This window comes from Cetorhinus maximus, chromosome 31, assembly GCF_964194155.1.
Source record: "Cetorhinus maximus chromosome 31, sCetMax3.hap1.1, whole genome shotgun sequence".
NCBI lineage: Eukaryota > Metazoa > Chordata > Chondrichthyes > Lamniformes > Cetorhinidae > Cetorhinus > Cetorhinus maximus.
Window position 1 is genome coordinate 15,405,654 of NC_135909.1, and position 23,479 is coordinate 15,429,132.

Sequence of the window (23,479 nt, forward strand, 5' to 3'; positions counted from 1 at the left end):
ACCACCACTGAATCGCTCACTCTCAACATCCTGAGGGTCACTGATGACCAAAAGCTGAACTGGACTAGCCATATAAATAGTGTGGTTACAAGGGCAGGTCAGAGGCGAGGGATTGTGCGACGAGTAACTCACCTACTGATTCTCCAAAGCTTGTCCAGAATCTATAAGGCACAAGTCAGGAGTGTGATGGAATAGTCGCTAATTGCCATGTGGAGTGCAGCACCCACAACACTCAGGAAACTTGGCATCATCCAGGAAAAAGCTTGAACTGCACCACAAACATAAACATTCACTCCCTCCACCACCGACGCACAGTCGAGGAGTGCGTGGCATCTACAAAATGCATACAGGAATTCAACAAACCTCCTTAAACAACACTTTCCAAACCCACGACCCCTACGGTCGAGAACAGCAAGGCAAGCAGCTACCTGGGAACATTACCACCTGACAGTTGCCCTCCAAGTCACACGCCATCTTGACTTCGAAATATATCGCATTTCCTTCACTGTCGCTCGGTCAAAATCCTGGCACTCCCTTCCCAGCAGCACTGTGGGTGTACCTACACCACATGGACTGCAGCAGCTCACCAGCTGATCACCACCTTCTCAAAGGCAACTAGGGTTGGGCAATAAATGCCAGCCTAGCCAGTGAAGTGCACTTCCCGTGAATGAATAAAAGTTTTCCTGACACCTTCAATCATTTATGAAGATGCCCACAATTTCCCCCTGCTCTTGCACGCCCTTTGGGTGCACACGCTTTATTTTATGTTACCTCTTTGCTTTCTTCCGACCACAATTAATCTTTTCACATTTCCCTGGAAAAGGAAATCAACTGCAAAAGCGCTGGTTAGTCCACAGCTGGAATTTTATGTGCAGTTCTAGTCGCCACTTTACAGGAAGGACATAATTGCACTGTACAGAGCACAGAGAGGATTTACAAGAATACTGCCAAAGCTTGAAAATTGCAGCTACGAGGGAAGATTGGATAGGTTAAGGTTGTTTTCCTGAGAACAGAGGAGGCTGAGGGGTGACCTAATTGAGGTGTACAAAATGATGAGCGGCCTAGATAGGGTGGACAGTAAATTCTTCTTTCCCCTCACTGAGGGGTTAATTGTCAGGGAGCGGAGATTTAAGGACATTTTTGGAAGGATTAGAGGGGAGACGAGGAAAAGCTTTTTCATGCAACGGGTGGCGAGCATTTGGGTTTCACTGCCTGAACCGGTGGTTGAGGCTGAAACGCTCAACTCATTTAAAATGTACTTAGATCTGCTTCTGGAGCGCTGTAACCTGCAAGGCTACGGATCACGTGCTGTGAAGAGGGTTTAAAATGAGCGGCTAGTTTCTTCTTCATCTTTTTTCAATCCAGCACAGACATGATGGGCTGAATCACCTCTTTCTGCGCCGTCACTTTTGTAGGGTTATGTGGTTCTCTCTGCCGCTTAACCGCCCATTGCACCAACCTGCCCATGTCGTTTTGAAGTTCTACTGAATTTTTATAGCTCTTTACGCAACCACAGGACGTCCAAAAACATTTTACGGACGATGAGCACTTTTGAAATATAGTCACTGTTCAAATTGCTGAAATTTTGAACTGTCTGTCCGTCAATGTCAGAAATTCCCATATTGGGATGGGAAACAAGTATCATTGGTGTAGATCTGTGGCGCAACCGATAGCGCTTTGGACTTGCAGTCGGTATAAACAGAGACATTTAAAGGTTGTGGGTTGGAATGCTTTAGATAAGCATTGAAGAAAGTCAGCAAGAGGTTTATCAATATACTCAGAAAAGGGAAACTGCCGTCCCGAACTTCCTTCTATACAGGTCACTCCCCACTTTCCCATCTGAACCACTGAACAGCCGAAATCTCATATTTCACCTATATTTCACCTTTCTCCTAACTATACTCAGTTCTGCCGAAGGGTCATGAAGACTCGAAACGTTAACTGATTTCTTCTCCACCGATGCTGCCAGACCTGCTGAGTTTTTCCAGGTAATTCTGTTTTTGAGCCGAAATCTCATCACCGTCTCAGGACAAAACAAAAACATTTGAAAGATGCTGACCAGAGTCAGTCTGCTCAGTCCTCAGAATGATTTAAAATTGGACATTTACAGCCACCGCGGAAACTGCTTCCCATTACTGCTCAGTCATCTTTCCAGACTGTTTATGACAGACAACTCGAAACAAGGATGATGTGAATCTGCACCACTGAATATCAAGACCAACACGGTTATCACAGCTGTAATGAACAGCTCCTGTTGCAGCTTTAGATCAGATAGTGGAGGATTATCACACGTGCTCTGTCAGACTGTATGTTCCTTCAGACAGGTTTTCAACTGGATACATGGAATGAGCGGCTGTGTGAACATTAGTGGTTCAGGGGGAGATTTCTCACTGGCCAGACTGCAGTTCCAGTTCCATTCCAAGACATTTCTCTTTCTGAATCCATCTCTGTTCTCTTGCTCATTTACACTTTGCATTGTTTCATCATTGGCGGCCACGTTTTCAGCTGTCTGAGCCTTTAGCGCTGCAATTCCATCTAGAAACATCCCCACTTCACTCTCCCCCTTAATACCCTCCTAAAATCTATCAGCTTTACTAAGGTTTTGTTCATCTGGCCAAATATCTGACTGGATGTCGAATGTTGCTTGATCAAGCTCCTTTGAAGCGCTTTGGGGAGTTTTGTTAAATCACGGCGCTGCTGCTGAAATGGCTCGAATTTGGATAAATTCACAAACAGCTTCAATCTTCTTAAAGATTCCCCTTTATTCCCTCCACTTGCTTTGCATCGAAAAAACATCTCCTATGAGGTGTTCAAAATGATGACCAATTTACTAGAGTAAATAAGGAGAAACTGTTTCCACTGACAGGAGGGTCGCTAACCAGAGGACACAGTTTGAAGCTGATTGAGAAAAGAACGAGGAACGGGATGAGGAGAATGTATTTTACACAGTGAGCTCATTGTGAAATGGAAGCTACCTGGGAGGGTGATGGAAGCAGATTAATTATTAACTTTCAAAAGAGAGTTGGAGAGAAAACAAACTTGAAGGAAGGGAATACAGGAAAATGGGAACAGATCACGGATCTAGGAGTAATTATATCGCTCAACCAAAGAACCAACGCAGGCGGAATGAGCTCCTTCTGTCCTTTATCATTCTATGATTTATGGATAAAATCAGTCCTACATTCTGAACAGCAGGAAGGGTGTGAGAAGCCGGCATGGGAATTGATCCCGTGGGCACAGAATGGAATCGGTAAAATTCTGTGTTTTGTCAGGGAATCGAAACTGTGTAAATATGGCTCTGTCTGATTAAAAGTGGCTTGTTACCAATTCCAGATAATTGACGCTTTTCTTAAAAGGGATGTGTTATAAGTCAATGAACAGACTATAATATAAAAACGGAAAATGCTGTTAATAGCAGCAACTGTGGAGAGAAAAGGAATTAATGTTTCAGGTTGGTGGCCCTTCATCTGAACTGAGGGAATATAGGAATGTAATAGACTTGGAGCAAGGGACCGGTCCGGGCTTTGGGAAGAGGTTGAACAAAAGCACAGGTTTGTAATGGTTTGGGGGCCCGGAGAGATTCAATTACAAAAGGTTACACCGCGCCAAAGCCAAAGGACTAGAACAGGCAAAAAACAAAATGTGGCTCCAGATGAGGTGAGAATGGCTAAAGATCAGCCGCCCAATTGCAAAGTGAAGGAATTAAATAAGAAACAGAAAATAAAATGATAATCCTGAAAGAAACACATGAAACAAGAGAGAGGCTGAGTTTATAATTTAAAAATATTGAACTCGACGTTGAGGCCAGAAATGTGCAGGGTGAGGTGTTCTTCCTCGAGCTTATGTTATTCTTCACTGGAACACTGCAGCAGACCAAGGACAGAAAGGTCAGAGTGGGAGCAAGGTGGAGAATTGAAATGACAAGTGACAGGAAGCTCAGAGTCAGGCTTGCGAATTGAACGGAGATTCCTCAAAGCCCTCACCCACCTGAAGCAGATGAGAACATATTGCGGCAGCAAATGGAGCACATGAAAGAAGAACAAGTGCATCACTGTTTCACTTGGAAGGAGTATTTGAGGCCTTGGATAGAAAGGCGTCATTAAAAGAGGAGGGGATATTGACTGAGTCAAGGATTTCACACTGAGAGAGAAGGAAATGATGATCTCACTGCCTGAGATGCTAGTTCTAAATTTCTCTCCACAGATGCTGTATAATTGTTGTGTATTTCCAGCACTTTCTGATTGTTACTATTTCTAATTTGCAGCATTCGCAGTATGTTGCTTTTGTATCCAGTTTACTTTATGAGCTGTTTTCAGGGGATCCGGTTGCCTCGAGTCTGGCTCGGCCGACGGAAATTCCCCTTGAGAAGCTGGCAGCGAGCTGCCTTCTTGAACTGCTGCAGCCCATATGGTGTAAGTAGGTCCACAGCGCTGTTAGGGAGTTCCAGGATTTGAGAGGGCGATACAGTTCCAAGTCAGGATGGTGTGTAGCTCGGAGGGGAGCTTGCTGCTGTTCTCATGCATCTGCTGCCTTTTTCCTCCCGGGTGGTGGAGATCTCGGGCTTGGAAGGAAAAAATAATGTCAGGAGTGGGATTCGAACCCACGCCTCCAAAGGAGACTGCGACCTGAACACAGCGCCTTAGACCGCTCGGCCATCCTGACTCAGTTGCTCCTTTCTGCATAAATGGTTTTAAATTCCATATTCATCGTTACTGCTTTCAAAAGCTCGATGTGATTTTCCTATTTTCCACCACCTGTCAGGTTCCTGTATCTGAGTCCCATCCTTCCCCAAGCCGCCGGGGGGTGAGGAGCTTCTCATTGCTGCATTGCTGTTTGCTCAAATCAACAAAGACCCAATTCCCGCCCGACCTGTTCCTCACACGAAGGTGTTGAGAGTGTAAGATCTGAATGACGTGAAGTGTCCAATTGGAGAGTTACATCCTGGCGACGGGAATATCTCTCCGCAGCTGCTTTCAGACCTGCTGAATATTTCCAGCATTTCCTGTTTCTGATTTTGTGCCTTCATTACAGGAGATATTTTTACTGACAACCCAAAGCTTGTCTCTCGGGGTAGCTCCAGGCACCGCTTTCCTGTGACCTTTAAAGTCGCCTGTTATCACATTCATCACTCTGCGCCATGGCTTTCAACCCCCACCACCACATCTCCACCCCCCCACCCCCCCACCCCCCGCACCTCCGTCTCTGTCCCCAGTCCCGTGCCCCAAACCCATCCCCTCTCCCGCCTGCTCAGCTCTCAGGTCGTGTTAGCGTCTTTTTTTCTGGAATTCGCAAGGGCCCGGGGATCACAGAGTCTGTGAGGGAATATAAGGGGTTAATCCACATTCACATACAGGGAACTGTGACTCTCTCAAGATGGACGGAAGTTGGTGTCCCTTCCAGATCCACTAGGAGGTCTAGTTACTGGAGCTGTGGGAATTTCTGCCATTTCTATCCCACAGGGAGTGGCGCCTCCCCGTTGGTCCCGCTGGGATGGTGATGGCTAAAGTGAGTGGCCGAGAAAGCGGGTGGTCCCCATGTCTCTCTTGGGCTTGTTTTCCCTCATCCAGCTGTGAGGGGGTGGGGGGTTGAGTTTGTGGGGTGGGGGCGGGATCTTGCTGGTTTGAGCACCTTTTCCTGTCTGTCACTGTGTGTGTCCTGATCGTCTCTACTGCTTTTCTGTGTCTTTGTCTGTTGCATTCGGAGTGTTGTGAAGTGCAATTGCGCAGCCAGGGTGAGCTTCCCAACACGTGTGCTCTTGATTAAAAATAAGTAAGAAGTGAATATTTGTTTGGCTACCGTAAAGTATTCAGCGGCAGGAAGGAATTACGGCTCCGTCGCAGGGCGGTGCAGCGAAGCCCACAGCACAGAGGCCGATGAATCCAAACCAACTTCTGCTATTTTTGTTCTTATTCACACCAAAAATATCCAGTGGCCCGCAACCGAAAAACATACCTGGCTTTTTCTGTACAGTGAATTTGTGTCAGCTTCTTACTTCCAGTAAACACTTCAATACATATTAGCTGCAGTATGTCCGATCTACAGGACACCTGCATTAATTCCTATGCGTATTTGGACAGCAGCGTCCTCCCTGATACATGTACCATCGAGAAGGACAAGCGTATCAGCATAACGGGAAGAGAATCACGTCAAAGACACAGATAATCATTATTTGGAGTCCTATGTTTATTCATTCTGACTTACTTATTAAATATATGGAGTTCCATCCCCAATATCACCATGAACTGGTAAGGCTTCGTTCCTTCAGGTTTGCATTAGAGACACATTGTACAAAACACCCTGTGAGTGTCTCTGGTTAATGAACTGATGATGCGCGGAGCTTTCAGCTTTTATTCATTGATCTTCGCAAGAGTTGATCCAGTTTTGACGGTGACTTGTTCTCTGATGTCGATTTACTCGAATTCTTCACCTGATTTCTCTGCTGTCCAATGAAGCTCACTCAGCAGAGTTTTCAATAATAACTTGACTTTTCCAAACAGGAAATCATTCATCATGTTTTTGAAAAAAATTTCAAAGGATTTGCACACAGTCAGCTTCCAGGAACTGCAATGTGATGAAGGCAATATGATCTGTTTTGAATGTCTCCGACATCATGGAATAACTCCCCCGCCCCTCTCCGAAATTGTGCCTTGGTATATTTTACGTGAGAAGGCAGATGGCAGCTCAGTTCAACATATCGTCTAAAAGCTGGCACCAGTAACAGCAAAGAATTCACTAGACTGTGAGCCTGAATTTGTGGTCAGGATTCGGGAATGAGTTTTGAACTCACAACCTCCTCATTGTAAAAAGCAAGGGAGCAGCTGACTGAATCATAGTTCACTGCATAGGGAAAAAAGACAGAAGAGATTGCACTCTGTAAGGAGAAGCAGAAGTAGATTGTTAATTGAAGAGGTGTCACAGACAATGAGAGATAGACACCCACAGTTGAACGAAGGAATGAAGCAGACAGCATTACAACATTGAGAAGCTCAGAGTAACAAAAAAGGGAAACTCTTCAACCGAGTCTCCCTGGGGGAAAAAAGGCAACATCCGCGGTGGTATGTGAGTATTTTTGGTGTCTATATTATATCTCCACTGCCTGGAAGATGTTATATTTCATTATCACAGTTCACGTGAATTAGTAAAGATAGAACCAAGACTTCTTCAGTGCTTCCAACTGCTTGAAATTCTAGAAGAGGCAAATATGTTTCACAAATTGTGTATTGCCCCACAGAGGGGCAATAAAGATACATGACTATTTCACTCATAAACCACAATTTAGACTGAAACCCCATTTCCCTGTCGGACGGATGCGAACAATCCGACCAGACTATTTACAACAAGAGAAGCGGAGTTTTACCCGGAGTCCTGGGATCGATATTAATCCCTCAAACAGGATCTCTGAAACAGATTATATAGTCATTGATCAGGTTGCTGCGGTGGGATGTTGCTGTGCACATTCAAGCAGCAATCTCACTTACCAAGACACATCTCCGCCCCCGCACCATTGGCCGTCAGGCTTTAGGTCTTCTTGAGGTTGCAAAATGTGGTGGAAAAATTCAAGTTCCTCCCTCCCTCCCGCCCGCTGCCTCTCTTCCTCCAGCTCCGCCCTTCTCTAACTCCCTCCCTCTCTCCCTCGCTGTCTCCCTCCCTATCTCCCTCCCCGGCTCTCCCTCTCCCTCCCCGCATCACCCCGTCCCGCCCCGCCCGCACCCCCTCTCTCTTTAAAATCTTATTTCCTGTCTCTGGGGCCTGTTTTATCCCCAGGCTACCCACTGACCCCGGCCTCTGGGACTCTCAGGCTGGCCCGAGCTCTTTAACCGGCTCCATTCACAGGAAAAGTGACTTCATTTCCCACAATAACATCCGCGCACCCTGTACCCCTCTACCCACAAAACTGAAATTCAGGTCAATGCTAACATGAAGACTGCGGGCTGCGGGTTCCGCTCCTGCTGTTTGAAACAATTCGCTATATGTGTGTACAGTGAGCAGAAAGAAATTGCTGTACTTTGTAAACATTTCTTACTGAACTCACTGTCATTCTGCTTTAACAGGACTAGTTTGAATCTCTTGATATATTGGCAAAATGATAAATGAACTTCATTTGAAATTTAACCACATCGGAAACTGCTCTAATATTCAGTTGGTCTGTCCGCCACTGATCAACTCCTGTGTCCAATCAGTAAGATATGCAACCACCGAGAAAGAGGTTTAACAGAGAGGGAAAAGCCCGGTTGATTGGATTTGGTTATTGTTAACAAAATCATAATCGGAGTGATTTTTCAGGAATAATATTCCCCAAAACTGATGGAAGAATTTGCAGCTGTGGAAATATAGAGAATGCAGGGGTGACAGGATTCTCTATGTGTCAGCAGCAGTTACTGGTAACTGACCGGTGGATGGGGTTCTAGTATTCAACAGGAAATCGTTCATCGTGAGAGGAAAATGTTCTCAACAAAGGAATGAGCCTCGTTTCAGTTCCCTCCAGATTTCGTTTTTCGTTATGAAGATGGGGAGGAGAAATTAACTTTGACTGTTAAGAAAAAATAGAGTGGGTGATGATTTGTTTGGTCCAGGATTAGGAAGATGTGAATAGAGGAACGGACGGAGACTGTTCTCCACTCAATCCTGTTCAGCTCATGACTGGTCTGTATTTGAACTTCATCCATCCATCGTGTTTTTATAATCCTTAAAATAATTGCGAAACAAACAAACAATCAAAAACTATCAGATGCAGTTCCTAAATGTTCGAATTGACCCCCAAGTTCTAAACCACTTTGCGGGATAGGGGTGCAGATTTGCACGGTCCTTTGTGTGAAGAAACCTTCCTCATATCACCCTTGATCGGTTAGCTCAAATTTTTGGTTAGGCCCTCTTGTCTTGTAGAAATGGAGATCGGAAGCTCAGCCCCAATTGCTCGCTCTCTCTCTTCTCACCATTCCCCTGAATTTTTCTGCTCTCTATAACTCTCGTTGGCCCTTGGGCTCCCTCCAGGACCTACTTGGTTCCAGAAATTAAATCACAGCTCGGTCCCTTCATTTAAACCAATGACTGCGTCTTTAAGGAAGTTCTTCATCCCGATTTATCGAGTAATTTGATGGAACATACGAACAAAGAGCAGGGGTTGGCCAAGAGGTTTTCCGAAGTTGCAGGGATGGGGTCAGACTGAGAAACAATGCTTGACGATCGAGAATACAGGACAACGAGGCAGCGACAGATTGAGACAAATTAGACAGTGAGAAACAGTTTCTATTGGTGCAAAGCACCGGTTTTAAACGAACCAATGTGGACATGAGGATTCATCTTCCCTGGTGAGTGGTGAGGATCTGGAATGCACTGTCTGAAATATGTGGTAGAGGCAAAATAAAATCGGGGCGTTCATAGTGGAACTGGACAGCCACCTGAAGATAAAAGTTTACATGGCTATGGAGGCAGGGCTGGGGACTGGGATAGCTGAGTTTCTGCTGAAGCATCTCAGGAGAGACAGAGAGCCGAATAGTCCCCTTCTCTGTTGTAGCTCTTCTATGTGTATGTGTGTGGGGTTCATTCAGGACCATGTTGTCTCTGGAACAGGGTTTGAGTGTGGAATTCATTATCCATCTGTCGGTCTCTGTAGATTCATTCTTTATCGCTTTGTCCCTGGGAGAGGATTTGTTTTCGGGATTAATCGTGGATCTGTCAGTTTCTGATGATGTGCCTGTGTGTATGATTCATTCTGTATCATTCTGTCCATTGAATACTGTGAGAGTATGCGATTCAATGTGTATCAGTCAGTCATGCCTGAGTTAATGATTCATTCTGGATCTCTCTGTCTTTTGTTCACAGTTTGAGTGTGGGACTCATTACGTGTCTGTCAGTCCCTGAGACACTTTGCAAATCTGGATTCATTCAACCCAGAATATACCTCACTGAAACTGGGCCATTTGTTCTAACAGGTAAACTGCCCGACAAGATCCTCCACCTAGAATACTTCATGTAACATTCTCTGTTTATCCCTGAAATTAATTCTCCCTCCTTTACTTATCTAGACTTCCCTTAAATGCAGTTTATCTAATCGTCTCAGTTGTTCCAGGCGATAGTTGGCCTGTAACTGCAGCCGATTCAATGGGAATAAATTAATTAATCGTGTTTCTTAAATTGTATTTCATATTTGCATTTCTATGTCTGCCCCATCACCACATCACAAATTCCTCACATTGACCTGTTTCCGCGACACCGACAATGTGAGTTTCTACCGCTCTGTTGCGGCCAGTAGATGGCAGCACATTCTGATATAGTGAAGTTGACAACAGAGGAGACTTGTTCATGTTATTCGGCAAGGGGCAGTTGTAGAAATACTATGGATGGAGATGACCATTTCTTATATGTATTATGTAACAAGCAGTGGTTATCGTCTGGCCCTCGATACGAGGATGACATCCACTCAGGGCCGTGAGTTTCTGCCATGGGTCTTCATGAGAGTGAACAGGTCAATTCTCGGCCCACAGACCTTTGGACACATGGGGACAGGATGTCCCACGAGGTAGTGAGATCCAGAGTGCAGGATTTGCTTCCTGTTACTTCTTCTTAGCCGCCTTTCTGCCTCATCATGAAGACCTGGGGACTCACAGCGCGCTGCAGCTTGGGGGGCAGGTTTTGGTCATTTTGAATGGTGAGAAGCAAGTTCCTCGCAGTCATTAATATGAATGCTGCAGCGTTTGAATTAACGTTTCAGAGTGTCTTTGGAGCATTTTTTTGTCCTCCCCTGGAATGTTGTCCATTTGAGAGTTGAGGAAACAGGACTTGGCGGATGCGACGCTTTTCGATTATCCGGTCACAGTGCGCAGTCCATCCAAGTTAATTTTTCAGAAACAAAAACATAAGTACCTGAAAAAGCTCAGCAGGTCTGACAGCATCTGCGGAGGGGAATACAGTTAACGTTTCGAGTCCGAATGACTCTTTATCAGTTGAACAGTCATACGGACTCGAAACGTTAACTGTATTCCTCTCCGCAGATGCTGTCAGACCTGCTGAGTTATTCCAGGTAGTTTTGTTTTTGTTCTAGATTTCCAGCATCCGCAGTATTTTGCTTTTATCTTAATTTTTCAGGAGTTTGGCCTGAATGCTGGTGGAGCTGCCTTCAAGAACGACACTACAGTTTGTTCGGCAGTGTTCCCACGGAATCTGGAGGGTGCCGCGGAGACATTGCGGATGGAATTTATCTACCGCTCTTATGAGTTGCCGATGCGCAGTTAATTAGTATAACGTTGTATGCGACCCGTCAGCCTATGTCTTGTTTGTGAGAGCGAGACACATACTTATCTACTCTTCTCTGCTCCATTTTCCCTAAATTCAGCCTCCCAGAATCTTTCATAATTTTAAAGACCTGTATGAGACCAGCCTCCAGTCTTCATTCTTCAAGGGAAAAGGTAGACATCCTGAAAATCATGTCGTGTCTGTTTCCCACTTGTTTATTTTTTCATAGTCTATGGGCGTCTTTTGCAAGCCCAGCATTTGTTGATCATCTCACATTATCCTTGAAGTTACGAGTGAAGCAAATTACTGTTTGTCTGGAGTCACATGTAGGAGAGACAAGGGAAGGGCGGATGATTTCTTTCCGTAAAGGGCATTCGTGAACCGGTTGGGTTTTTGCTACAATCGATGATAGTTTCATAGCCGCCATTACTGAGCCGAGATTTTAATTCCAAATTTAGGAAATGTTTTAATTTAAATCTGCTCTGTTGGGATTTAAACCCGTGCCCGCAGAGATTAGTCTGGCACCTCTGTATTGTTAGTCCAGTGACAGCAGATTCAGCTAATGATCGAGCCGCTTCATGAGAAGATTGGAATTCTCCCAAAGCATTTTATTAAACCGATTGACGCATAGCTTTTGTTCCAGTTGGACACATCAATAATTTAACGAACGTGATCAGATAAACAAAATGAGTTAGAAATTAATGCATAAATTAACAAGAGCAGACATTTTGAGAAAGAGCCCTGCCATGTTAGGAAGGAAACGCAGAACCTTCAGCTGACGAGTGAGACCGCGGTTTTCAGAAAGTTAAACAGATTTCTACATAAAACGACCACGGCAGGACTCGAACCTGCAATCTTCTGATAACCTCACCAAGTACCATCGAAGTCAGACGCCTTATCCATTAGGCCACGCGGTCAAGTAATGTAATACCGGAACTGATGTTAGTGCCATGTAAATAAATATCGTGGCTGTATATTTTTCAGTTCGATTTTTGGATGATCCGCTGAATCCCAGATCCATGGCCTCAGGGTCTGAGTACGACTCTGTGTCCTTCGTTGGAAAATAAGGATTGGGAGATCGGGAACTCAGTTCCTATTGTCAGAACCCTCTCCTCATCATTCTCCTGTAGTGTTTTGAATCTCTCTCACTCTCTGCCTCGTGGCCTCCCCTCAACCGCTGCTAAATTCCAGAAAATAAACCACAGAACAGCCCCTTCGTATAAACCACGAACAAAGGAAGCCGTTCTTCCCGAATTAATGAACAATTTGATCGCGGTTTCCGACATGTTAAGGCGACAGTGTCAGAGAGAGAAACTTCAGCGATGGCGGGAATTTTGGAATTGGGGGAGGGGGAAGGGTCTGGGGGCTTTGGGGCTCAGTCAAAAAACAAGTCGTTTCCGGAGTGAAATTAGGAAACATCTCTCTCAGCAAAGGGTCCTGGAATTTCAGAGATCCCATCGGGAAACAGCACTTTAATTTTAAATCTCAGTTTTATAGACTTGTATTCATCAAATATATGATGGATAAGCGAGAAACTGGGTATTTATCTGTCCCGGAACTTTGATCCTTGAAACATTATTGAAGACATTGAGTTATGCATTCACTGTAATCGAACCCAGGTTTCTTTGATGGAAAATAAGAATTCTACCCCTGAATCACCAATCCGCCCATCATGCTGAAATCAATTTATTTCCCTAACTACAAGATCACTGCACTAAAACAGAAAGCAAACTGAAAGTCACCTGAAGAAAAGAAAATAATTTAGGGACTGTGATGCTGTTACAGAATCGGCAACTTCGGGAATCTAATCCGAGTTTCCCACGCCCTAGAGACGCATTGTGCTCCTGAACCAGCAATGCACAGGTTTGGACGGATTTCATAACTTTTAAACTATTTCCTAATCTGATTATCAAAGTATCACTTCCCTTATCATTGATCTACAGTCCCTCATTGCTCAAATCCCACGTCTGGAATTCGGTATTTTTAATCACTCCACAGACAGAACTGTCAAGAGGGTTTAGAGAAAGTTAATAAAGATGAACTGTTCCCACTGCCTCAAGGGTCAGTGACCAACCAGGGCAGATTTTAATTCATTCGAAAAGGAACCAAAGATAACGTGTGGAAAAGATTTTCTCGTAATAAATTCTTAGCATTTGGATTGTCTGCCTAATCGGCAGGCAAACCCATGACTGCTATCATCTGGAAGTGCAAAGGCAGCAGACACATGGGAACACCAACACGTGGAGGTTCCCCTCCAAGCCGCACATTATCCCGACTTTGAAATAGATCGCCATTCCTTCACTGTCACTGGTTCAAAATCCTGGAACTCCCTCTCCAACAGCACAGTGGGTGGATTTACACCACAGGGGCTGCAGCGGTTCAAGATAGCAGCTCACCTCCAGTTTCTGAAGGGCAATTGTGGATGGGCAATAAACGCTGGCCTAGCCAGCGACGCCCACAACCCATAAATAAATAAATCAGCCCCTACAATATTTTTGTTGTTGTTGTTATTTCTGTGTAGGTGTTTACCTGGATAAGGAAACAGGTTCTGATCAGCCCTTTGACAGACAGCCGAGATTGCGTCTATTAAGCCTGCGAGATCAGACTCTAACGTGTGCAGGGAATGAGGAAGAGCGAGAAGGAGGGAACACCCTGCGTTGGATAGGTTTTCTCTGAAAGAAAACAAAGGTTTGCTTTTCTTCAGCTGTTTTGACAACCACAAGATTTCACAACGACGCGTGACAACTACTGGAGAATTTCTCAAGTGTGTTCGGCATTGAGTCCTGTTTAGGTCTCCTTCTTTAAAGGGGAATATACTTACATTGGAAAGAGTTCAGATTTGCCCTGAGAAGGCGGTGGTGAGCTGCCTTCTTGAGCCACTGCTGGGAGTGTTGACATTGACTTTGGTCCTCAAGCCCTGGATTTATATTTGACTCTATAAACTTGCGGCTCAGAGGTGTGAATGTCACCAACCGAGACACCCTGTGTAGAAGTAATTTATCACGGTGAATAGCTGTTGTTGATTTGTTAGGAACTAAAAATAGAAAGATGACTGAGAACAAATGTTCAAAACAGCAAGATGAAGCATTTCAATAAATAACTCTGCAATGTTTGCAAAGAAAACAGCACTTTCACTGAATGAGTGGGAACGTGGTTTGATTTCATTGGGTTGAAACTGATTTCTATGTGAAATTACCATGAATCAATCTCAACATCAGCAACTTGCATAGATCAACCAATGAATCCATGTCTCCCAAGTTCTCTATCAAGTGATTCTGGTGCCTGTCTTATACTATTGACAGAAGATTGAAGGTTGTTGAGTGCACTTGTCTGATAGCGAATTGCCATAGGAAGGTGGGATTAGAAAGGGCACCTGCGTGTCCTCGGGCTGGTATGGACAAGATGGGCCTAATGGCCTCCTTCTGTGCTGTAACTTTTCTATGGTTCTATTTCTATGAATGTTTTGTTCCAGGAAACTGCCACTTAGTCACATCCTGTCCCAGGAAATTGCAACACTTACTGCCGTGAGAACCCCACTTAGACACTTGCTGCTCACCAGTTGATCATAGTCTTCACTAACGTCCCTGATTCTATATGGGATCATTGAATCACAGAACATAATGAGAACATTCGGCCCGTCTGGACTCGGCTGTCCCTCTGAACGAGCTGCGTACCTGCTGCCACTCCACACCCTTTTCCCAGTAACACTGCTCATTTTTCTTTTCAGATCAGGAGCAAATTCCCTTTTGAAAACCTCAATTGTCCCTGCCTCCAGCACACTCTCAGACACTGCATTCAACATCCTAAACACAGGCTACAAGAGAAAAAAAAATTGTTATGTGGTAATTGCTTTTTTTGTAAATTAATTTAAATCTGTGCCCTCTTGTTCTGGATCATTCCATCAATGGAACGATTAAACCATATTTACCCTGTCCACACATCTCGTGATTTTGAATACCTCTATCAAATCTCCTCTCAAACTCCATCTCTTCAAGAAACACATTCCCAACTCCAATCATTCAATGTGAGTTAAGTTCCTCATTCCTGGAATCTGTCTTGTGATTTTTTTCTGCAATCTCACTAATGCTTTCACATCCTTGCTAAATTGTGATGCACAGGATTCAATATGATACTCCAGTTGAGGCCGAAGCAATGTTTTCTACAGGCTTCACATAACTTCATTGTTTTTTTGCTACATGCTGTATTGATGAAGCCCACGATGTTGTCTGTTTTACTGGTCATTCTCTCAACCTGTCCTGTGACGATAAATGATTTATGCACATATACACCCACATCCCTCTGTTCCCGCAATCCCTTTAGAATTGTAACCTTCATGTCGTGTTGCCTCTCCCTGTTCTTCCTACAAAAACGAATGACACCGGGTTAGTCTGCAATAAATTTCACCTGCCAACTGTCCGCCCGTTCAATCCACATTTCTAGATCCCTTTGGAGTTCGACACTATCCTCCTCACAGTTCACAGTGCTTCTAAATTTTGTATCATCGGCAAATGTTGGAATTGTGAGCTTGCAACAAGATCTGGCTGATGAATTGCAGGAAGAGCAGGGGCCCTGACACTGGACACAAGAAATAGGAGAAGCAGTAGATCACATGGCCCATCGCGCCTACCCTGCCATTCGATGATATCATGGTTGACCTTGGGTCTCAACTCTATTTTTCCACCAGTTCCCGATACCCCGCAAGTCCCCGAGAGACCTGGAGAGTTCCACAAGATAACTTTCTCCAGTCCAAAATGCAACAGTTCACCACAAATCTTTGGTTCCCGTCACTCAGCTCATTTCGTATCTGTGCTGCTATTGTCCCTTCTATTCAATGAGCTCTAACTTTCCTCAGAAGTCTTTTGTCCATCACTTTATCAAATGCCTTTTGCAAGTCCATGTAAATCACATCAAGGGCTTCACCCTCTTCAAAATGCTTTGCTGTTGCATCAAAAAAAAACTAATTGAAGTTAAATAACACGATTTGTTCTTACCAAATAGTTAGGAAGTAGAGAGTTTTAAGTAAGTTAGACTGGTATTTGCAATTGTTAGGATTGAGTTTTAGCTGTAAAGTTTAAGTTTGATTTGTATTTCTGTATGTGTGTTAAGAAAGGTCAAATGGAGTTTTAGTTTCGTTTTTAAAAGGTGCTTGCATCGCCAATCAGGCTTATGACTTAAGAAGTGAAGCAAACACATCAGTAGAAGAATTGGGCTGTTGCCTAGCAAGAGGGAGGCAGAGAGGCAGGTCCCTCCCACAGACACACACACAGAAGGAGAGAAACTGCAGTTTTGATTTGGAAGCTGCGGACCTCGGTTGGTTTTTGAAAGTTGCTGCCAAGAGAGACTGGAAAAGGGGGCAGATAGTTAGTCCCAAACGAAAGAAAAATCCCAAAATCCAGGGGAGTGGAAGAGGGGAAAGTCCAAAACAGACCTTCTGGTCAAAGGAAGGATGGGAACCTCAAACAGGTCCTGTTAATGAATTTAAGAGTGAGGGGCAGAGGGAATGGCTTCAAGCTTCAGGGTGAAAGGCACAAAAGCTGCAGAAAACAAATTTTAAGGGAGAACAGCTGGCAAGGGGCAAAAAGGGCCAAAGAGACAACTGAAGGTCTTTAAATCTTTGCCATGGGCACGTGAAGCAGTAGCGTACTGTTGACAGCTGAGTCGATGAGAGAGAGTGCATCGAAGATAGCTTGTATGCATGTGGTGACCCATGAGGAACATTGCAAGGATAGTTCGAAACCCTGGAGCTGAACTTTTGTGGAAGGCATCGGAGTGAAAGCATTGGTTTGGGAGAAGATGCCAAGGCGAAGTGTAGAGAGCAGAGATTGGAAATACTCGTGTGAAAGGCAGAGTGCAGTGAACCTGGTTGACTCACGGCTTGACAAGCTTCTGGGGGGAGTTGAGGAGAGATCCATAGCATCTGGTTAAGGTGGCATCTGTCACTTGGTTTCAGGGTCTGGTGTGCCTTACCACAGGGTGCCTATTGATACATGGCTTGTGTAATTACTGTGGAAATTAAAGAATAAAATAGATTTTGCAACTTGCGTTGTCCTTACAAACCTGTCTCCACCTGTAAAGTTGTAGTTGTGGGTGAAAGAGTATTGTAACATGATTCATCTTTTCTCGTTGAATGAATGTTTTAATTATTTTTTGCTAAAAGTTGATCAGCTGACTCCTGTGACTCTGTTCAGAAGCTACTTTCCACGTATTTAACCAAACAAATAAAAGTTAGGATCTATCAAGCTGGGTTCCACTCTGGGTTTAGGATTGTCCAGGGGTAATCTCAGCTGGGACTATAACATAATCCATGCTGGTTTTACTTATTAATGTGCATTTTCCCGAGGTAATTTTCATGTTGTCGGGAATTTTCCTTTCTGAAAGGTAGCTCACCACCCAGGTTAAACTGACTGCCCTGTAGTTTTTGGGCTTATCCTTACACATTTTTTTGAACAAGGATGTTACAATAGCAATTCTCCACTCCGCTGTCACCACCGCGAGTCTAAGGAATATTGGAAAATTCTGGCCAGCGGCCCTGCAATTCCTGCTCTCCTGCCTCAGTATTCTGGATGCACCTCGTCTGCGTCTGGTCCTAATCAACTTTAAGCACACACAGCCAATCAAATACCTTCTCCTGAAATTGTTTATTATCTTTACACTAAAATATCGATCGAGGTGAAACGGCTCACTTTCTGCTCAGTACAATTCCTAGAACACAAACAAAATATAATCAAATCAAATTCTCACTATGGGGCTCCCAGACCTGGCCGTATCAGAAAAGTTTACAATTCTCTCAGAGAATACAACAGCCGAATGCATTCATCCAGAAAATGGGATTGTCTAATTAGTGTGTTCGGGTAACATTACAGTGCGATTAAGTGGGCAATTTTTTTTTTTTCAAATTGCCTTCATTTCCTTCATGTGTGTTTCATCGATGAGTTCTCTGCAATGGTGGGTCCAGTTCTCAAACTGACCCCTGAGATAAGTAAACCGCCCTAGATAGACCGCAATGAGTTTTAGACAATGCACTGGGCGACTTACACGACAAATAACAACACGTGAGAGCTCGCCTGTGATTTGAAACATAGACCGCTCACATTCTCACTTATGAAACGTCCCATAGCGAGAATCACACGGCGAGACCAATAATATAACTGTATGTATATAACTCAGCCAATATAGACATTCATTGGCACCCAAAAGATACCAGTCATTCTTTCAGAGCGCTCTAGGTAAAAGAGAACATTGAAGAAATACACCAGGCGGTGTCTAGGCCAGGCAGTATCCTTGGAGACGGCAAGAAAACCCAAGTTTCAGTTACACTCATTCTCTTATTAGGATAAATTAACCGTCCGATTACATGAGCAACAGTTTCTTCATTTACTCCACGTGTTTTGCAGTGATAATTTTGTTATAATGACTTCTCAGGTTCTAAAAACTCGCCCGGGTTTAAGTAAAACCCGCCTTTTCGCTCGTAAAAAAACATACATCACAAGTAGCAACACACGAGGGCTCGTCCGGGATTTGAACCCGGGACCTCTCGCACGATCAGTTAACGAAAATCCCGAAGCGAGAATCATACCTCTAGACCAACGAGCCTTCTACAGGTAAGCGAGATAATCGCTATGTGCATTCATTGTCCTCCAGAGTGCGTCAATCCTCCTTTTGGGTTTCTGTCGTAACACCAGAAAACAATTAAGAATTGCACCTCATGGCAGGCAGCAGCGTGGTCAGTGAAAGGGTGTTCACGTTTCAGGTCGATGACATTTCATCAGAACTCAGCAATGCTAGAATTGTGATCAGTTTTACACTGTAACTCCTGACACCGAGCTGGAACAGGAACTCGGCACCCACTCAGTCTGCCGGTGCGTGCGCCCTTCCTCCCACCGCTGACGTCCTCGTTGTTCAGCCGTTGACGGTCGCCCACTTGCTGCCTCCCACTCACTCCCCTGCTCCCGAATGCCAGGTGCACAGACCCCAGACCCTCGCCGCCTCGCTCGCTGCGCTACACTCCAACCCTTATGCCGCACCGCTCGCTACCCGACTACCAAGCCCCTCACCTCCCACTCGGCACCTTCCTCCTGACACCTGTCGCCGCCCATCTCACCACAAGAACTGAGGAGATGGTGACAAGCAGAACAACAAGTGAGGCGGTGAGTGGTAGGGAGCAGGCCGGAGAGCGGGAGGTTACTGAGGCGCCGAGCAGTCCGGCAAGCGAGACCGTGAGCAGGCCAGGGACAGCAGTGCCGAGAGAGGCACACAAGAACAATAACACGAAAATCAGGAGCAGTAACAGGCCATTCAGCCCCTCGAAGCAGCTCCAGCATGGCTGATCTGAATGTGGCCGCAACTCCACTTTCCTGTCTGCCCCCCATAATTCTTTACTCATTCCTTTGTCAAAAGTCTCTCCAACTCAGCCTTGAACATTTTCAATGACCCAGCCTCCACTGTTCTCTGGGGAAGAGAAATCCACAGATTAATGTCCCACTGAGAGAGAGAAAAAAACAAATTACCTTCTGTCAGTCTGAAATGGGAGAGCCCGAAATTTTTAAACTGAGTGACCTGATTGTAGAGTCCCCCACAAAAGGAAACATAGCCTCAGCAGCCACCCTGTCAAGTCCCCTCAGGATTTTATATCTTTCAATAAGACAACCTCCCATTCTTCAAACTCCAATGGGTATAGGCCCAACCTCCTCAACTTTTCCTCAAATGAAAACCCTTGCATTCCAGGGACCAGTCGACTGAATCTGCTCTGACCTGCAGTAATGCAATTATATCCTTTCTTAACTAAGGAGGCCAAGACTGTCCACAGTCCACCAGATGCTGTCTCACCAACTGTGTATGACTGTGGGGAAACTTCCAGAATTTTATATTCGATTCCTTCTGTAATAAAAGCCAAAGTTCTATTCGCCTTCTTAATCACTTGCTGCATTTCTATACTAACTTCTTGAGGCTCATGAACCAGGACCCCCAGAACCCTCTGCACTGTAGAGTTATGCAGCATTTTTCCTGTCACATGATGTACTGCTTTTAAATTCTTCCTGCCAAAGTGGACAAGTTCACATTTTCCCAAGTTATTCTGCATCTGCGAATCACCCAACCAATTTCTATCGCTCTGTACACTCTATATGTCCTTCTTCCACAGTGAAGGCAGAAACAAAATACCCGTTCAACAGTTCTGCCAGTTCCTTGTTTTCCATTATTAATTCTCCAGTCTCACCATTTGTGGGACCAACATGCACTTAAAGAAATATTTTTAAACATTTATAGACTGAATTCCGACTCGGGAGTGGGCCAGCGAGCGGAACACAGCAAAAACAGTGTTCATTTCGGGCTGAGTTTGATCTGCACCATCTCCGCTGCTGAAAGTGACCTGGAGCGTCACTGGCTTTGACGTCACAGACACTGAAACTCCACGTGTGGAGCGCGTGCTCTCTGCTGTTCCGGTGTCAACAAACTCAGCCAAAAGGTCTTTCCCATGTGGACCAACGTGAGAACATCCCCGGAAGTTTACATTCACCCCTCCTGCCGTGGACTCTCCTCGAATGCCTCCGACCCGGAACTAGAGTCAGAAACTTGGGACAAATCCCAAACAATTAGCTTGCTAGATGCCCAGGAAAGGGTAAACAGTTTAACTTCTTGTCTATCACCTGGGTTACTGCGCAACCGAATACTCAGTCGCCCCGATCCGACCAGCTGACCTCTCCGCGGATCTCCTGGCTGGCTCCCAACCTGTATGTTGACGCGGTCACGCACTTAAACCATCAGACCCACCTACGCATTCACCCACCAAACTCATTCACTCAGCCAGCTATCTACCTACACACGTCACTCACCTAACCATTCATTCAGTCACTAGCTCACCCAGTCAGTCATCTGTTCGCTCACGCACAGTCAATGACTCGATATTTAAACTACCAGAATATGGCAGTTAATGTTGTAAAAAGGGGCCATGTACTTTCGTTCCATGACTCTGCCGCTGGGTTTAGATGTCCTACCACCTTCAATGATTTACGTACATAAACACCGAAGTCCCACTGCTTCTCCACCTCCCTTAGAGTTGTACCCTTCATTTTATATTGTTTTTCCAAGTTCTTCCTACCAAACCTCTCTCCATTGAACTTCATCTGCCACCTGTCTCCCCATTTCCACCAACTGGTCCAAGTCCATTTGAAGTTCTATACTCTCCACACTCTCCACAATGATTCCAAGCTTTGTATCCTCCGCAAACGTTGAAATTTTGTCCTGGGCACAAAGGTCATTGATAATTATCAGGAACAGCAAAGGTCAACAGCAAAGGTCCCAACCCTTTGCTGTTGACCTTTGCTGTTCCTGATAATTAAAAATCCATTTACCACCAACCTCTGTTTCCTGCCATTCAGCCAATTGTGTATCCTTGTAGCGGCGAAGCGGCTCTCCTCCTGTTGCCACCTGTTTCACTATTCGGTGGCGAGTTTTCTTCTGTGATGTGGTTCAGATTGGAAAGTGGGGCGTGACTGGATTCACCTGTACAGAAAGGGGTTGGTGACGGCAGTTTCCCTTCTCCGATGAACCAGTTGCTGATTTGCTTTTATCCAAAAATCGACTCTAGTGGGATTCGAACCCACGACCTTTGAATCTCTTATACAACAGCAATTAGAAGTCCAACACGCTATCCGTTGCGCCACAGAGCCCAGGACATGATGTGCCCATTCCCTATTCCACATAAGGGAATTTCTGACATTGTAGAACAAAACGTTCAAACGGTCAGCAATTTCCTCCATTTGAACAATGACGACTTTCAAGAGCACTCATTGCCTGTGAATGTTTTGAACCTCCTGTGGTTGTGAAAAGAGCGATAGAAATTCGAGTGAAAGAGCAATTTCCTTCAAAAGGTCATATTCAGGTTGGAAAATAGGGCGACTGAATTGTTTTGCAGAGAAGGATGAAGTGATACATTTTGGTCGGAAGAACACGGGGAGAAAAGACAAAATAAAGTTTACAATTCCAAAGACGGTGCCGGAACAGCGGGAAATGATGGACATCTGCATAAATCATTGAAGGAGGCAGTGCAGGTTGAAAGAATAGTTCATGAAGCATACAATATCCTTGGCTTTATGAATGGGAGCGTAGATTACAAGAGCAAAGCGGTTGTTTTGAACTTGGGAAAGACAGTATTTCGGCCACAGCTGGAGTATTGCGCCCAGTTCCGGGTATCACACTTTAGGAAAGATGTGAATGCATTGGAGAGGAAGCAATAAAGTTTAACGAGAATATTTCGCAGCGAGGAACTTAAATTACCTCGATACATTTTAGCGGTAGGGGATATTTACCTTGGAGACGAGGAATTTGAGAGGAGATTTCTTAGAGTTCTTTGCAGTCCCGAGTCTTCTGGACAGAGGGTGGGTGATGATTTGGACATGGGCTGCTTCAGTATCGGAGGTGTTGAAAATGGTGCTGAACATTGAGCAATCATCAGCGAACATTCCCAATTCTGCTGGAAGGAAGGTCAATGGTGAAGCAGCTGAAGATGGTTGGGCCTAGGACACCACACCGAGGAACTCTCGCAGTGACGTCCTGGAACTGGGATGATTGATCTCCACAACACAATCATCTTTTTTGTGCTGGGTATGACTCCAACCAGCAGAGAGCTCCCCACCCTCTGCCCCCCGCCCCCGATTCCCATTGTCTTCAGTTTTGCTGGGGATCCATAATGCCACACAGTCAAATGCTGCCTTGATGTCAAGGGCAGTCACTCTCACCTCACCTTTGGAGTTCAGTTTGCGTTGGAGGACGAGGGGAATCAGGTTGTTTTGTTTGCCTACCCAAGCTGAATGTTGGGCTTGAAGTGGCGATCAGATTCGGAGAGTATGGTGACAAACTTTCACTGAGTTTCAAGGTTGCAGATCAGACCTTGGCGGGATTGCTGCTATATTCCCAGGACGTGGTGATCTCATTCTTAGAGCAACACACTTACACTGAGGACAAGTTGCTCCATGTAAAATAAAATGGAGATGAGGGATGTCAGAATCTGTTCAACACTGATTCACTTTTATTAATTTCTGCATTCTAGAGTAACAAAGTGGTTTGTAACTGTAAAAAAGTAAATAATATTCAGTAGATTCAGTCCAATACCTCCACAGTTTCCACTATTACAGCCCTCAGCGTTTTCAGATGCATTCCATCTGGTCCCACTGACTTATCAACATTTAGCACAGCCAGACCTTCTCGTATCTCTTCTTTAACACGAGTTATATGTTAAAGAAGTAATTTG

General features: G+C 44.9%; 1 protein-coding gene and 4 non-coding genes across 6 annotated transcripts in view; 1 reads left to right on the top strand and 4 right to left on the bottom strand.

The window, feature by feature from the left end:
- Positions 1–23,479, top strand: part of LOC144670298 (uncharacterized) — a 940,207-nt gene that overhangs the window by 377,789 nt on the left and 538,939 nt on the right. The window lies entirely within an intron of this gene.
- On the bottom strand, positions 4,580–4,662 carry trnal-cag (transfer RNA leucine (anticodon CAG)). The gene has a single exon. It is a non-coding gene; the product is annotated as a tRNA-Leu (tRNA).
- trnar-ucg (transfer RNA arginine (anticodon UCG)) lies at positions 12,060–12,149 on the bottom strand. Its single transcript is given in 2 exon segments — positions 12,060–12,095; positions 12,113–12,149. It is a non-coding gene; the product is annotated as a tRNA-Arg (tRNA).
- trnap-cgg (transfer RNA proline (anticodon CGG)) lies at positions 18,736–18,825 on the bottom strand. Its single transcript is given in 2 exon segments — positions 18,736–18,771; positions 18,790–18,825. It is a non-coding gene; the product is annotated as a tRNA-Pro (tRNA).
- trnar-ucu (transfer RNA arginine (anticodon UCU)) lies at positions 21,809–21,899 on the bottom strand. Its single transcript is given in 2 exon segments — positions 21,809–21,844; positions 21,863–21,899. It is a non-coding gene; the product is annotated as a tRNA-Arg (tRNA).